General features: G+C 40.1%; 1 protein-coding gene across 1 annotated transcript in view; it reads left to right on the top strand.

Moving 5' to 3' along the window:
- The window catches only part of grid1a (glutamate receptor, ionotropic, delta 1a), a 243,343-nt gene that overhangs the window by 27,580 nt on the left and 200,142 nt on the right, over positions 1-15,621 (top strand). The window lies entirely within an intron of this gene.

The following is a 15,621-nucleotide window of genomic DNA, read 5'->3' as shown; positions in this document are numbered from 1 at the left end:
CATTCCATATGGTTATCTGTGCATGCATTCGTTTATTTGTGTTCCACTGTGCTTGATGAGTTGACTCTAGCAGAACAATTACCGGTCCTCAGTGTAACCCCTTAAGCCATGAAATCCTATTTTATGACCACATTTCAGACCCTGGGGGGGGGGGGGGGGGGGTTGGCTTTGGTGTTGGTAGTCAGTGGGTTGTGGCCTGAAGTCTTGTGGAGAAAGTCGGTATATGCAGCCGTCTTCCACAAAGAAGGAATCAGTAATGGGTTGTGCAGAATATGCATGAGTTCTTTCATAATCTGTCGTGTCCTTTGGCAGCAAGGTGAGGCAGCGCTTATCTCCTACATGTTCTGTCTGCTGCCCACAAGACACCTGGCACCCAATTTGCTACTGCGAGGGCGGCCTTGACAACGAAAGTCAGATTTTAAACGGATGTAGTGTTATTCATATAGTGTGACAGCGCTATGTTGTCATTTCTAAAGTTTTTTTTTTTTTTTTTTTCATTTCTAATTAGCCACGCAGAGTGAAATCTCCCTCTGGGAAAATGTAAATGCAGTACACATTTATCCGCCGTGAACAGACTCATCTTAATGAGGTATAAATCTGATCAATGGCGGATTTCAAATGTCTGTGAAGCTTTACAGAGGAGTATAATCTGCATATTGATCTCCCTCAAGTCAGCGGGGCTCTTAAGGTTAATGTCTCAAGTTGTCGAAATGACCTCCCCAACACTGCAATTTCTCAGGGTTTATGAACTATAGAATATTGAATCTAATGATTTAATGTATCTAAATAAAGAGAGATCATAAAATGCCAAAGTAGCTTGTAAATGTTATTGGCCACAGATAGGGATGCTGTAAAGAAAGCATCTGTCAGGAGTAATGTGTTGCGCCTTGGCTTCTTGATGTTGTCACTAACTCATGATGCTTGTAATTGATAAGGGCGGTTTTGTTTGGAAAATGTCACATTAAGGCTCAAGCCCATTTCATCCTTTGCCTATATGTGTACCACTTATCCCTACCCCACTAAAACTTAAAGGATGACATGCAGGTGTAGTGTGTCCTGATTCTTGTTAAAGTGGAGGAGTAGGGTGAAGTGTACTTTAAATGTAGATGTTTCAGGGGCACATGTTAAACAGAGGGCTATGACATTTTACCCCACACTAACAAATCCAAGGAAACTCGTATTGTCACAAAGCTTCAGTTTGGTTATCTAGTTGAGATTAGGCTTATCGCGATGAACGATCATTTTGCAGATTTGCAGCCTCTATACATAACATAAACTGCTGCACAAGCAGGCATGGACAAAAATACATCCATATTCATCATACTAATACCACACCATGCTAAATAAACTACTACTACTACTGTATATTTTCAAAATTCAAGGAACTCTCCATCAGTATCTTTATATACTTCCTTCAGTGTTCAGTAGCAGACGAAGCCCACAATGAATCAGCAAACAATCCAAACGGATGATCTGACGACACTAAAGGTGTTTCATCACAGCACAGTTGCATAATTCAGTCTACAGCGGAAAAACTGTCATTAGTGTGTGTGTGTGTGTGGGTGTGTGTGTGTGCACCACCTCTATTGAAATGTAACATCCTATTACCATCTAATACAATAATTACTTGGAAGCCAATAATCGTGACATGATTAAGTGACCCTGTCAAGTTGTACACACCATAGCACTTAGCTGAAGGACTGAGGACATACTTTCATAGTCTAGAAGAGATCAATTATTGTAACTCCAATCACAAAATGGAGAACAAATAAATAGCTTGTGACTTAGTCACTGTAAAAATACAGAAATGCATGACATTGAAGTATTTTGGTACAAAATATAAAGGCAAATTCCAAAATGTGTATTTTAAATATAACATATATCCGAAATACTGCCCATCCCCGTGCATAAGTATTCCCAGGCATTGAAGACACCCATAGAAGACAAAGTGCTTGTCTTCTATAGTTGAGTGGTCTTGCATTTTTTTTTTTAAACAGCTTTTAGGAAATATTTGAGCTTAATTGACTTTCCTGTTTTGGGCTGGTCTGTTAGACACCCGCCCTTTGGGGGGTCTCGCCCCCACTGTCTCGTCATTCAAAAGCTCTAAAAACACTGACTGTGCTTGGCCGCACTGAATGATCACTTTTTAAAGAAAAATCAATGAGCTTTGTCTCATTTGTCACTTCAGCACGCTCCTCCTCACACTCACCACTGCATCGTTCTCCCCCTTTTACCTCGACTAATGGAGTGATGATTTGGAAAGTATTATAAGGCTCAAAAACCGGCTCAGTGAGCTGCACACGGCTGCGTGGCCAGCTCTTTGATGGATATCCCTGTTCTGATTGCCTGTGCTCAGTGCCGTATAAAGAAGATCTTAGCTGTGGCCCTGAAGAGTCTGTGCAACTGATGCTGAGATCAGGGTATCTGGCTACTGTAGGGAATCAGCAACTGGATAATGAAACTCTCCTACAGACACGCACACACTTGTTCATGCCCACTAGAAATCCCTTGCTGCCAGAAACACACTCACACACACACACTCCTGCTTTCTCTCTCTCTCACACACATGCATGACCAATCAGCTTTTCTCTCCCAATTGCCAGGTCTGGAAGTGGCAGTGGGAGCGTTGTGCTGTGCTGGAGGACAGAATGAAATAGGAGAGAGTGAGAAACAGTAATTTCAACACTGGTTTATCAAACACCTCCACAGTCAATCGTTTCTCCCACCAGTCTCATCACTGCAAATACTGAGGCCATTATATTACACAACAGGTTTGATGCCGGGATATTTTACCTCAAAACACATTCTTGGAAATGATCTACATCTGGTTTGACATATTTTCAATATGTACAAGTAATTATAGTAAGTCAGGGCAGATAATTATTTGGGAATGAATGGAAGAGAACGAATGGTGGGGGAAATAATTTGATTTATCATCTTAATTGATTCCACGGTTGATGAGGGAAGGGATCAATGCAAAAAACATCACTAATTTAACACCATATATTATAACTGGAAGTAGTCTTCTGGCACGATATAAATGTCAATACAGTATGTGCTGAGTTTTATTGACTATGTTCCTCTAAATGCATATGTAGTTTATAAAGTTAATGAAATTGACATCATATTCTATTGAAGACCAGAAACTGGTGATGGAGACCATTAACTCATCAGGTAAAGATTTACTGTGATTATAAACCAAGTGAAAAGTAAACTCATTTTCCCACAGACTTCAATTGTCGCACAAACTCCTACTTCCATCTGTGATCTGTACATATTATAGTTTGTCTCCATATAGAATCTGATGTCAAACAAATAAAAATGAGATGAAAACGGGTACGATATTTTTACATTTGCTTCACGACTGCATCGAAGCCAGAGATAATGTACAGACATTTTCTCTTAATTAAATATTAAGCTTTTCATGCACGTTCCAATGTAACGTATCAGAAAATGGCAGTGGTCGTGCTAATTGCTTTAGTGCCAATCACTCTGGGAGCTTGTCATGGCCACATCACAGCAGCTCAGCCGAGAGGATGTTAGCGTTATGAACACGGAACACAATGTCTTTTCAAAGTCGGCTCATTAGCTTTGTATCCTGGTTGAAAGCAAACACACACCGCGGCACCCACACACACACATGCACTCTGACATCTACCACAGATCAAACAATTACAGAGAAAGAACCGGCAGTCTTTTAGCTATCCACGCTTTTGGACGCCTCCAAACTCTCTTTTTGAGAACACTTCTGGCAAGATTTAATATCTCCACTTGAAGCAAGGTGGTGACTGACAGGAACAGGGCCTTTTCTTTGCTGTTGTTATGGGTCACCAAGTATTTTTCTTTGTCTCTAGAAGACAAGGCACCACAACTGGGCAATCAATCCTTCTGTAAATCTTTAAGGGCACTGATGATGCACATATTGTTTTTCTCTTAAAGAGCAAATAGATGGTTTGTTAGATTTAGAATTTTAAATCTCTCTTTCAGTTAATTGTCTTGATGTGTGTCTCTCTTGGCTTTCAGACTCAAACGAAGGTACAGACTAGGCTGCTGTGGTATTGATTTCTTTCTTACTGCACACATTTGTAAACTCATTCAACTCCCAAAAACTTTATTCATCCCCAGAGGATGATTCAGGGGCTCCTGCAGCAGTCATGAAGAAACATTTAACAGCCATTGATACCGTTGCAATAACTGCCACGAAATATAAATTGGTTACCTCAAGTGCTTTAAAATGAATATAAAAATTTCAACAACCTGTTGGGTTTGTTAGATGTCCCTAATGGAGTGACTATTTTTTCCTCATAACTGATCACTCACTGAGATGCAGTGCTGGCGGCAAGCTTTACCATGTCTTTACTAACAACAATTACACGTAGAAGAGTATGACAGACTGACCGACTGGGACATCACTATCCAGAATATGATGCGGTGGACTCCACTTGTGTGGTTAACTCCAGTGATCTGGGGATATTCTCTTAAAGGAGCTCTGGCAGCTACTGTATTTCCATCATTGTGCAGTTCAGTTTGGTTCAGTACAGTACAGTACGGTTTGGAGCGGAAACATTTTTCCACTGAGAACAGTACCTTTACTTGGTAGGTAGGGTGTGCGCTGTGTCTGATGGCTGTATCAGCAGGATACTTTGTGTGATGTTGTATCGGTGTGGCGACGAACAACGACATCGAACGCGACACACTGGACAACAGCAGAGAGCAGCAGATTGTTTTATTTCTACTCAGTTTGTGGCTGATTGTCTCAACAAGACGTCAAGCTTTGTATGAGAATAGACTGCAGGCGGTCAGTTGACTGTAAAAAATGGAACTGTTGGGGCTGGTTATTTTGGTACTATTCCTGATGGAAACTCAGAAACATAAGTACCGTACCGTACCGTATTGTTCCACACTTATTCTCTTCCCCATCTCTTGATGCACTAGGCCTTGTGCAGCTTGATTCCGTGGTGAATGTGACATGATGGTGTAACTGTGGTACTGTCGTATTGGCAGTTAGGTACTAGTGATGGGCAGCTCTGCTCCAGAATTGTGTACATATCATGTGGCACGGGATGGTCTGAGGTTCTGATGATACGATAACCTTAAACGAGTATATCACAGTTTCACCATATTGTGATTTCAGCTGTAAAATGTCACTACAAAAATGAATGACTTGTGGCACTGAGCACAGTTTTGATACCTTGACTTGGTATAGTATACCAATACTTTTCTACAATTTACAGACCTGCATCTGCACTTCTATTGTTTTATTGTTCTATTGATTATAAAAGCACTGATAATATTTTTTCTCATTAGTTATGCGTTTATCTCACTTGCCGCAACCCACCTGCTTTTAAATGTGTAACCCGTCCTGCTCGATTCAGAGGTTACCCAAGTGCCTGCGGTTTTCCCTGCAGCCTGTACATATCTACTTGTTGCAAACTGATGCAAGGTTCATGCAAGTTCATCAAAACAAGATATATTGAGATCATTTATCTCCAGCATTGAAAAAAGGCCATCTCTCTTATACCGTGGTGTTTTTGACTTACTGGTCTCACATATTATAAGTCAAAAAGGGCTCACACAATGCATACTTTATCTCCAAGCGTTTGACAATATCTTGTGAAGGCAATGCAGTTAAAGGTTTCCATGTAGAACACAATGATGATGTGTGGTGCTGAGCACAGTATTAAATCATATTTAGCCTTCACGGTCCATTCATCCATCTTTTTGTGGCTAGATAACTGTGACAGCAGATGTCCCTCGCTCTGGCCACACTATCAAACTCTTCCTCCTGTCCATCTCCTTCTTTGATGAAAAGGAGCAGCAGCTCTGTTCTACACTCCCTTCCAATTTTTGGAGCAATCATTTCTTCATGGGTGAGCCAAGCTGAGCTTCTTAAATCCACAATGTTGTTCCCTTAGTCACAATCCAAGGCTAGTGTCTGAATGCCTGGTAAATTGAGACGTGTACCTTCAGGCTCTTCTTCCTCTTGTGATCCAGTAGAACACCCACGTTCTTGCTGATGCAGCACCAAAGCTGATCCGACACTTCGTTTTACTTTGTTTTATTTTAAGACCCTGATGTACATACTTACATGAACTCCTTTTATGTTGTGCCGAAACTCAATGTCGACTTGCAGTGATGAACCACGGTGTCTGTATTCATCCAGACCTTCACAGTCCACAACGCGTCCACACATATGCTGAAGGTCGCTGTCTGCGTAACATCATTTGCATAGTTTTCTTCTCCCCAGCTGTGGCGCGAGTATCATGTCCATGGAAATCGCAAACAGGATCAGAGACGAGAGGAAACCCGAGCAGAGCCCATTTACCAGGGAAAACATGCTCGGCCTCCTGCTGACAATACAGACGCTGCTCTGGTTATGTAAGAGCCAAATGGCTTTAAGCAATGGAGCTGGCACCCCATACTCCCACAGCACGTCCCACTAGACACACAAGTTGACATAGCTGTAAATCTTCTTAAGACTTGTATTCTGGACGGGTAAGCCTTTGCAGTATCTGATTTAATTAGGACTAAATGAAATGAGCACTGACAGCACTTTGTGCACTTACAGATATGAGCTCATCTGTGCGAGTGTGTCTGAATATGTGTTGTAAACTTGGGGTGAGGAAGAGAATCATATTTGCAGGTGTAGCTTGACATTAAAAACTGACTTAATTTGACAGGTTGGATCATTTTAAATGCTGTTTTTTATGACCGACAACTGAAATATTGCCCACTGAGAAGTCAGCAGGTTATTATTATTGCAAGACTAACAATGGCGTCCGAAGATTTCCACATGCAAAGGTTATGAGCGACTTGACTACGTGCAGCTGTCATCAAACCATTCCTCAGCGTACCAATTAAAGAGAGCATGGTGGGTATGTCTGCACATTTAAGATTGTGCCAGTGATATACCTGTTTGAATTATTGGACTCGGCAGATTGTAGTTGTGAAACTATCACTGTCTGGTGTGTGTGTGTGTGTGTGTGTGTGTGTGTGTGTGTGAAACTACCTGGGTGCAGTTCGTTCACACCAGCAATATCGGAAACCGCTGAGGTCCATCACTTTGAGAAAATATATTCAGAAGCAGAGCGTTGAAGCGATGAAGTGCAACATCAGCTCAGAGCTGGTTAAAGACGCTCCAACCCTCAACCCCCTCAATTGTTTTTTCTCTCTCTCTTTCTCTCTCTCTCTCTCTCACACACACACAAACACACAGTCTTTCACTGACAGAAATGCCGGTAGATTCTCTCACACAGCAACTAAGGGTTAAAACTCTGCAAGGTGTTGGGAAATGTAGACCCTGTGGACCATTCTGCTTGCTGCTTAGCAACATCCACACATACACTCTGCTTTCTTCAGACTACTAAATAATGAAATAACCTTGCCTTGGTGAGATATTTTGCTCACAAATCCAATCTGCAAATACTAAAATATTGTTGTCCCCTAATTTATTTACAGTAATCTATGAACTAATGATTGCACAGTCCAATTTACACTGAAATATCAAGAATGAAGGTATGTTTCAGTTTGTTCTTTTAGGGACCTTTGGGTTTGGCTAATTCGGCCATTTTAAGTTAATTTAAAACCCATTTAGGCCATTGATCATGTGCCACTGCTTTGCTTTAAGTAAATTCTTAGATCTCACCAGTGTATTTGCTCAGACCGGTTGTCACGGCACCAGTTTAACCACGTTTAAATATAAAAACTAAAAACACACACACACAAACATGTTCCATACACTATCTGCTTGTCACAGTCATTGTGAAATAACGCTGTTATCATCTGTCAGAAAGACATACTTTGCCTGCAGCTAAGGTAAACAGTGGAGACATATTAAAACATTGTCCTCCCACAAAAAACCTGGGGCAATCCAAAAACAAAAGACACTTGTAAAAGGATGAGCAGATTTGTTTTTGCCAATAAAGGCAGTAATGTGACTTTAAGTTGTTTGAATCTCTGCACTTTTGCCATGCTGCTAAATTTACATTTCTAAACTCTGCATTCTGTGTCTTGCTTTAATGTGAACTAAAATATTCCTTTCTCAGACAAAGTCAAAAGGTGACTTGTTCACGCATTAAAAGTAAGTTAAGTTGTTGTTTTATAAGTTTCTCTGTCCCTAGAAAGAAATGCATTAAAAAAATTAATTTAGACGAACTTTACAAACAAATAAGTCAGTCATCATCTACCGCTTTATCCTCTGCCAGAGGGTCGCGGGGGGTGCTGTGCCAATCTCAGCTACATCGGGCGATAGGCGGGGTACACCCTGGACAGTGCGCCAGTCCATCGCAGGGCCACACACAGATAGAGACAAACAACCATTCACTCTCACACTCACTCCTATAGTCAATTTAGAGTGTCCAATTTACCTAATCCCCACATTGCATGTTTTTGGACTGTGGGAGGAAGCCGGAACCCGGAGAGAACCCACGCACACACGGGGAGAACATGCAAACTCCATGCAGGCCCGAACAAATAAGTGTTCTGGGTTATTATTGTGTGAGATAAGACAAACATGTGAAGCGCTAACATTGGTGCTGAGGCGTTGTCGGTGTATTCAACCTGCAGCAGAAGCAGATTTTCGCTGACAGTGAAGAGTTAATTCCACAACAAGGGTCCATACTGAGAGGAGCAACCACAGAATCCAGAGAAATGATGTAGTCACTCAGTCATCCAGAGGCAGAGAGGTGCTGAAGATGTGCCACAGTGTAGCGTGTGATCATGGCTTGAAGGTAGAAAGGAGCATTTCATCCTTATCTCCTGCCCTGCAGGCCACCACCAGAGGCTTTAACTGGCTGCAAGCTCCAGCAAGGAGCCAGTACAGAGCAGAGAGAAGGGATTGGTGTGGGAAATTTTGGACTGAACACTAGGCAAAAACATTATTCTGGACCACCTGTAGAGGTTTGACAGTAGAGGCTGTTATATGAAGGGAGTTACAGCTAACCATGTGATGGAAAAGGTATATGGATGCACTGGATTGTCTCTGTAGTGAGGAAGGGAAAATTCCTTTTGATGTACTGGACAGACTTACAGGTTCAGGTTACTCCTGCCATGTGTGCTGAGAACTACAGCGATGCTGAGAGACAGGTTTCAGATGGATGGTTTCCCCCCCCTGAAGAATACAAACTCAGTCTTTTCCAGATTCAGCTTCATGATGTTGTCAGGGTTTTCTCAACTGACACATGGAGACTACTGATTCATATCTGCATTTGAAAGTGTGAAGTTTGAGCCTAGCTTTTCTTTGGTCAATTAATCAAAATGTCTTGGCCGCTTTTACTTGTTTGTGTGACTTGATGGAAGTGCATTGATCATTTAAATCTATCAAGTTTAAACTGATTTACCTACATTTATCTACCTACCTTTATTTGAACTGAAGTGTAGGCACGTTTCTGGACAAAGGTATGATGGATTCATTGTTTTGAAAAGACAGATCAAGTTTAAAAAGGTTTCTGTACCTAAGCTCTAAAGTAAAGAGAAATGGAACTAGTGGATATCTTCGTAGATCTGTGCTGACCAGTTTGAAAATCACATATTTGAGGCCCAATATAGAATTATATTCATAAATCATGAAAACATCAGGCTATGGCTCAGTGCATGCATCTGTAATATTCATCCATTATTCAGTAAGTGGTACTAATACAGATGTTTGATCAGATTGGACCAAAGCCTGCTTGTGGTGTCTTTTTGAATGATCCTAATGAAGGAGAACAATGTTAATTCTATGCAAATTGAAAAAAAAGGAGTGCATTGCTGCTGTACTGCACCTGTCTCCTCTGAATGAATGGTTACTCCTGTCTGCAGGGGAGGCCCTTTCATTCTGCCTGACAGCTGCATCAAGTAATCTACATTTATCGGACTGTTCATGACATTGCCATTACTGTTACGTCCTAGCAGCGTGAATTGCAAATGATCTAAGGCCTCCCTAAGCGGTATAATATCCTGCTGCAATCATGTTTGTGTCACTGAATAGATCACTTGGCACCTTGTCATCAAATGCAGTATGACAGTTAATGTAATAGACCCACAACATGAGACTATATCATCTGCCAATTACTTAATCCAATGCAGCCCGGTTATGCCTATTAAATCCCATTCTAATTAATCAGATGCCACCAGTCACTTACCCCAAATTTGAGGGATAATTACCCAAATGGAGGCATATAATTTAGCTGCCGAGACTTTAAAAAAATAATATCTGCTTTTAAATAAGGAAATGAGGCGTATACCTTCACATCTTTTGTATTGAACTGACAGATTGACCAGAGAGTTCATAAATCTTGGCTGTGAGCGGTAATCAGCTGTAGTGGGACATTTCTGCATAAGAATGCTGGCAACTGACTTCCAGGATGAGTTTTACAACTGCTGAAGTGAGAAGCATTAATTTGGAGGCACTGCAAGGAAATCCAATATCGGTATCATTCTTTGTGTTAGATTCATTGGGCCTAAGGGTTTAACTTCTTAAAAATAGGTTTGGGGTGCCAAAGGGAAAGGGAGGAACCCCATAGAGTTGAAAGGAGCAGGAACTGAGCTGAATGCCAAGATTCTTGTCATCTCTCGCAGTATGAGAGGGAGAGCGAGAGGAAGGTGGCATTGAGAAAGAAAAAGAGTCAGATTGGGACAGCTTGAGAGAGAGAGAGTGAAAAGAAGAGGAAATGGCAGTGAGAAACTGACACACTTTGTGAGTTCAGTACAGGGAAAACTTTCCAGATGAGAAAGAGCTGCATGACGCGGTCAAAAATCGTATTTGTTTACACATTTCATGCCTTGAGTCCAGTGTGTTAATAAATGACCGTTTGCGAATCTTTAACAGTGAATGATAGAAATGCAAGCCATTCACGTCGCCTTGTTGTTTATCAGGCCGGAGAGAAACACACGCACTCTATAACGGATGTTTTTTTTGTTTTTGTTCCTGCCATTAAATGCATTTGAAAAGTAGTGATCCACAAGCAGTCGCATCAGGGTTGTAGCTGCACTATCGGTTACCTGTGTCGTGGAGCTATGTCATAGCGTAGGTAGCATCTTGCAACTAGCCTTTTGACTTCTTCTCCTGCTAATTATGTAAGTGTTTTGGTTTGTGTGCGCCCTCTGCTGGTATAACATGTAACTGCACTATATGTGTGGTCTGAATAAATGACAGGCTTGGCAAGAGGCAAAATATAATATCTCATCGATCTGGGTGTTAGATATTGCCATTTCGATTATTTGTGCATAATGTGTGTGTTTTGTGCACAATAATAATAATGAAGTACAGTCTATAACCTATAGAGCTACAAACATTGCTTTTATAGGTTGTATTTGTTTTGCTACAGAAATCCAGATCATAAAACATATGAAACATCATTTTAACACCTCTTTTTTTATCTCAAGCTCAGAAATGTGATGAATCGAAAAACAGATGTTGGTTTAACCAGATAGTTCTATATTTTAGGTAACTCTGTGTCTCACCACTTTGGGCGTGTGTGTGTGTTATCTGGTTAATATTGCAATAGTCTCACCTGAAACTTAAATACTGGAATGAGTTTGTTGTTGCACACATTTGTGGAGTGTATCTCTTGCAGGTACATTTCTGCTAACCGGCTACCCTTTAAACAACCTCATTCACTAATGATTCTCTTACAGTCACAGCTGGAATGAAATGTAGCTGAGACACTGACTGGATTCACTATAGTGCTGCCCGGGGCACAACAAAACAAATGGTTGGACAGTCAATTTAAGTATAAATTATAAATACATCTGAAGGCAGGATGGGTGTTTTGCATATCCGACTAATTCTGAAAAATAAGGATGCTGTATTGACTGCAACAGCTCGATGTTTATTTCATTGCATTTGCACATTTTTCCAAATGAAAACCATTATTTAAAGCAACAGGGGCTCTCAGATTTCAGGAAATATTATTTCTTAATTTGTTTGAGCTACTTCAAAAAGGCAGGCAGACCTACAGGTAAGCACACACAGACAACAACAACAACACATCCAATATCTGTGTTTTTCCTCTTCATTTTTTAATAATAAAGAACAACCACAATACACTCCACTTGTATTGTGATAAACAACATGGTTAGGGGCCAACAAAGAAAAGAAAAAAACAGTAAAAAAAGAGGAAAGAATAGGATGATAAATCCAACAATCAATCATAAATCCAGTCTTTTCTGTAGGCAATGCAGTGCATATGTTTTCAAAACTCTTTGTCACATTTCGGTTGCTGTGGTAATTTGAGTGTGCGACATGAATAGAAATCTACAGGATACAGGGGCTCAATGTGAATAAAGAGTTTTTATCTTTGCCTAATGATATCTGTTAGTCACTAAAAACCTGGTCCTTGTGTGGAGCTACTACATTATAGAAGCACCACCTTATCGTAACAAACCCATAACAAGGCTATGCTTCGAGGTTGCATACTTGAATACGACTGAATCCAAAGTTATGCCTCTGGCCAGCCAGCTTCCAACACCTCTGATCTGGCATCTGTCAAAAGGAGGCGGGGGACACAGATAGTTATTACCTGTCTGTTTCAGAGCTTTTGTCCACTGGTACTTTTTTTTACCTTTCATTACATGTAAACCTTAATATATTTATAACCTTGTACATATTTCACAATGGTTCCATCCAGTGTAATCCTGAAATATATAATGATGCGGACAGTCAACAATTCACACATTGAAATTCAGAGTCTGTGATGGAGGTTGTGCTTATTCTCCCATAACATGATTAATCTATAATGTTACCTCAGGCTGTGTATTTGGAAGAGAGACTCTTGCTTATTCACCTCTAGTGCTGCAGACACTTATTGCTATTCCCTGCACATTTCTGCTTGACATGAATGGATTTTCAACTTGTCTGAGATTTAACCCTTAATTCTCCAAATTGCTGCAGGGGGTTTCATATCACAACACTCAGGTCCACAGTGGGACGGACAAGGCCATCTGCATGGTGACAGTTCAGTATTATTAAAGTATACTTTTGTGCTTCGCTTCAGTGAAGTTAAACCACTGCCTTATAAATACACAAGTAATTCTATCATTGTGGAGCACTGGTGTTGCACTGGGTGCATTATGAGAAATGTTAACAGTATGAATATATACCTTCTACTGCAGCAATTGGCTTATATTTTGACCTACACTGACTCCATGCTGCTCCGTTTAATTCTGTCTTTAGACCATATATAGTTTAAGTGACAGGCTAATAGAGAAACTAAATTCATTCATGTCTTTTCCTATTGCACAGCACACGTTACTGTTAATAAAAAATACGGTCTAAGAATGAATGTGTTTGAATAGACCAGGTTTCTACTGCAGTAACTGGCCTAATTCTGTTATCTTAACACTCACTGCATGCTGCTCTAAGTTCTTTCTTCAGAAAAGTGATTCCCAGAGTGCAGTGCACATGAAAGCTCATACAAATAAACAAAGCAAGTATTTCATTTTTAGTTTGGAATTTCAACTTCCAAGGAAAACTGTGAAATAAATGGGGTATTTTTTAAAAGCTACTTTGCAAATTGTTATATTCCCCAGAACCGATTACCTGGGGCCCACCAATTAATATCTTGGTTATTATGAAAACATGACCTCATCTTCCTTTAAACACAGTGGGGCCAAATAATATAAGCAGAATATAATACTAAATGTATTTGCTATATCAAATTACATAAATACATATGAGCTTGTAAGGTGTTTTAATTACATTTGTGCACATTATTATTTAGTTGACTTTCAATTTAGTTCTCTCTTTATTTACGTTATTATTGTGAATGACAATATATTATCAACATATTTATTGCATTATAATTTTAAGGTCATATTGTCCAACCACTACTGTTTTTTTCACCCACTTTTTTCCTCTAGTCCTGCCCCATCTTGACCAGACTAGATGCTCATTGGCCCCCAGGCCATTTGAGTTTGACACCCCTGCTCTAGACCATACATATTTGAAACTGAATGCTAATTATGAAATAGAAGTCAGACTTTGTCAATAGCACATCACTAGTTAAAGCCAAAGTTATAGCTAAACTTCCTGTGTTTGAATAGAAGGTTATGTTTTTCTTCTCGGAGTCATAAGCAGCACACAGGCACTAACAGAGTGACTAATCACTGAAGATAGAGACCTGTTACAAAGGAACAAGGCATGTGTATAACACTGTAAACAGCAGTCATTTCACAGGCAGCAGTGTGCACTGCCCCAAGCCACGCATAAGAAAATAATGTGAGATTAAACTGAAAGATGGGAGTCATCAGAAGGAACTGAGGACCCAGATCACAAAGATGCTTTTCTATAGCTACAATTAATCATGCTGAGACATGTGCCACAGGCTTTTGGTTTTCAAAAAGCGTTTTATTTGAGATGAAGGAAAATGGGTTTATCAAGCAAAAGGCCATTAGTAAGAGGTCACAGTGTAGCAGTGGTACTTATCTGCTCTTGTTGCTTTTTTTTTTTTTCACCTTTGATCCCTCTACACATGACAGCCCCTCTTCTTCTAAACTCACTTTTTGGCCTTGTTAAAAAACAAAACGAGAGAAACTCTGCCTTTCCTTTTCATCTCAATGCTCGTAAACATTATGAAGCAGTTTTGTATGACAATGAATTTCCTTCATGCATGACCTCCCACTGACGTCTCAGCGGCTGTGTGTGGAACTGTTGTGGCTAACTTGTGTTGACACCCACGGAAGGTCATTAGTGGAGCTGAAGTAACACAAAGCTGACAGGTGCACTTTGTTTTTGAATATGGAGACAATCATTTTGGGGACGTCTTAAAAGAAAAATCAAAAAGTGCATTGAAAAAGGTGGAAATTGCCTTTTTTTCCCCACTTTTACCACTATAACACTCCATTGTTTTCCATCACATTAAATCTACTTTCTAATGCATGGAAGTTGCCACAGCACAAAGCACTCCGTGCCAGCCATTCAAATATCTCATAAATAACATTCTATATGCAGAGTGTAAGTATTATAGAGGGCATATATTATATTCAACATGCCTGTCTGATGTATGGTAATAGCTAACATTGAATACAATAGTGTAAATTACCAATTCAAGGAGCTCCACCTGTAAACATTAAGCAAAACTGTCACTTGATACAAAATGCAGTTTGCACACACAGTATGTCCATGTGATTCATTTGAGCACATTCAATATTGTATGTGCATAAAGCAAATATTTTCATTATTGTTCTTAAGGTGTTTCTTTTTTTTACATGTTTTACTTCCCCAAAAGAGGAAACAGAGAGAAAGTCAGGGAAATGTCAGCTTTGCATCACATACAGCCATGATACACTCAAGTAAACAAACAATAAAGATGTTCTCAGAGCTGCATGAAGTTAAAATGAGTAATTTAGCTGTGAAATCACTGCAGTGAATTACTTCATAGGTCAATGAAATTAAGAGATTTATTCGTCTGCTGGAAGCCCTGAATTTTTCATGGTATTTTCGATGCCTATCAACTCAAACCCCAAACCAGCCCCAAACCTCAAGGCCAATCAGCCTGTTTTCATCTCATGGGAACAAGTGTATATCGATCGACTGTCTTGCAGGAGCTACAATTGGGATCAAAGGTGAATGAATAATTCCTGTACTACTTAGCTTTTTCTCAGTCGCTTAAGCTATTTCAACCTATGAAACGTGACCCCCCC

This window comes from Solea solea, chromosome 15, assembly GCF_958295425.1.
Source record: "Solea solea chromosome 15, fSolSol10.1, whole genome shotgun sequence".
Taxonomy (NCBI): domain Eukaryota; kingdom Metazoa; phylum Chordata; class Actinopteri; order Pleuronectiformes; family Soleidae; genus Solea; species Solea solea.
This window is presented reverse-complemented; position numbering and strand designations above follow the sequence as displayed.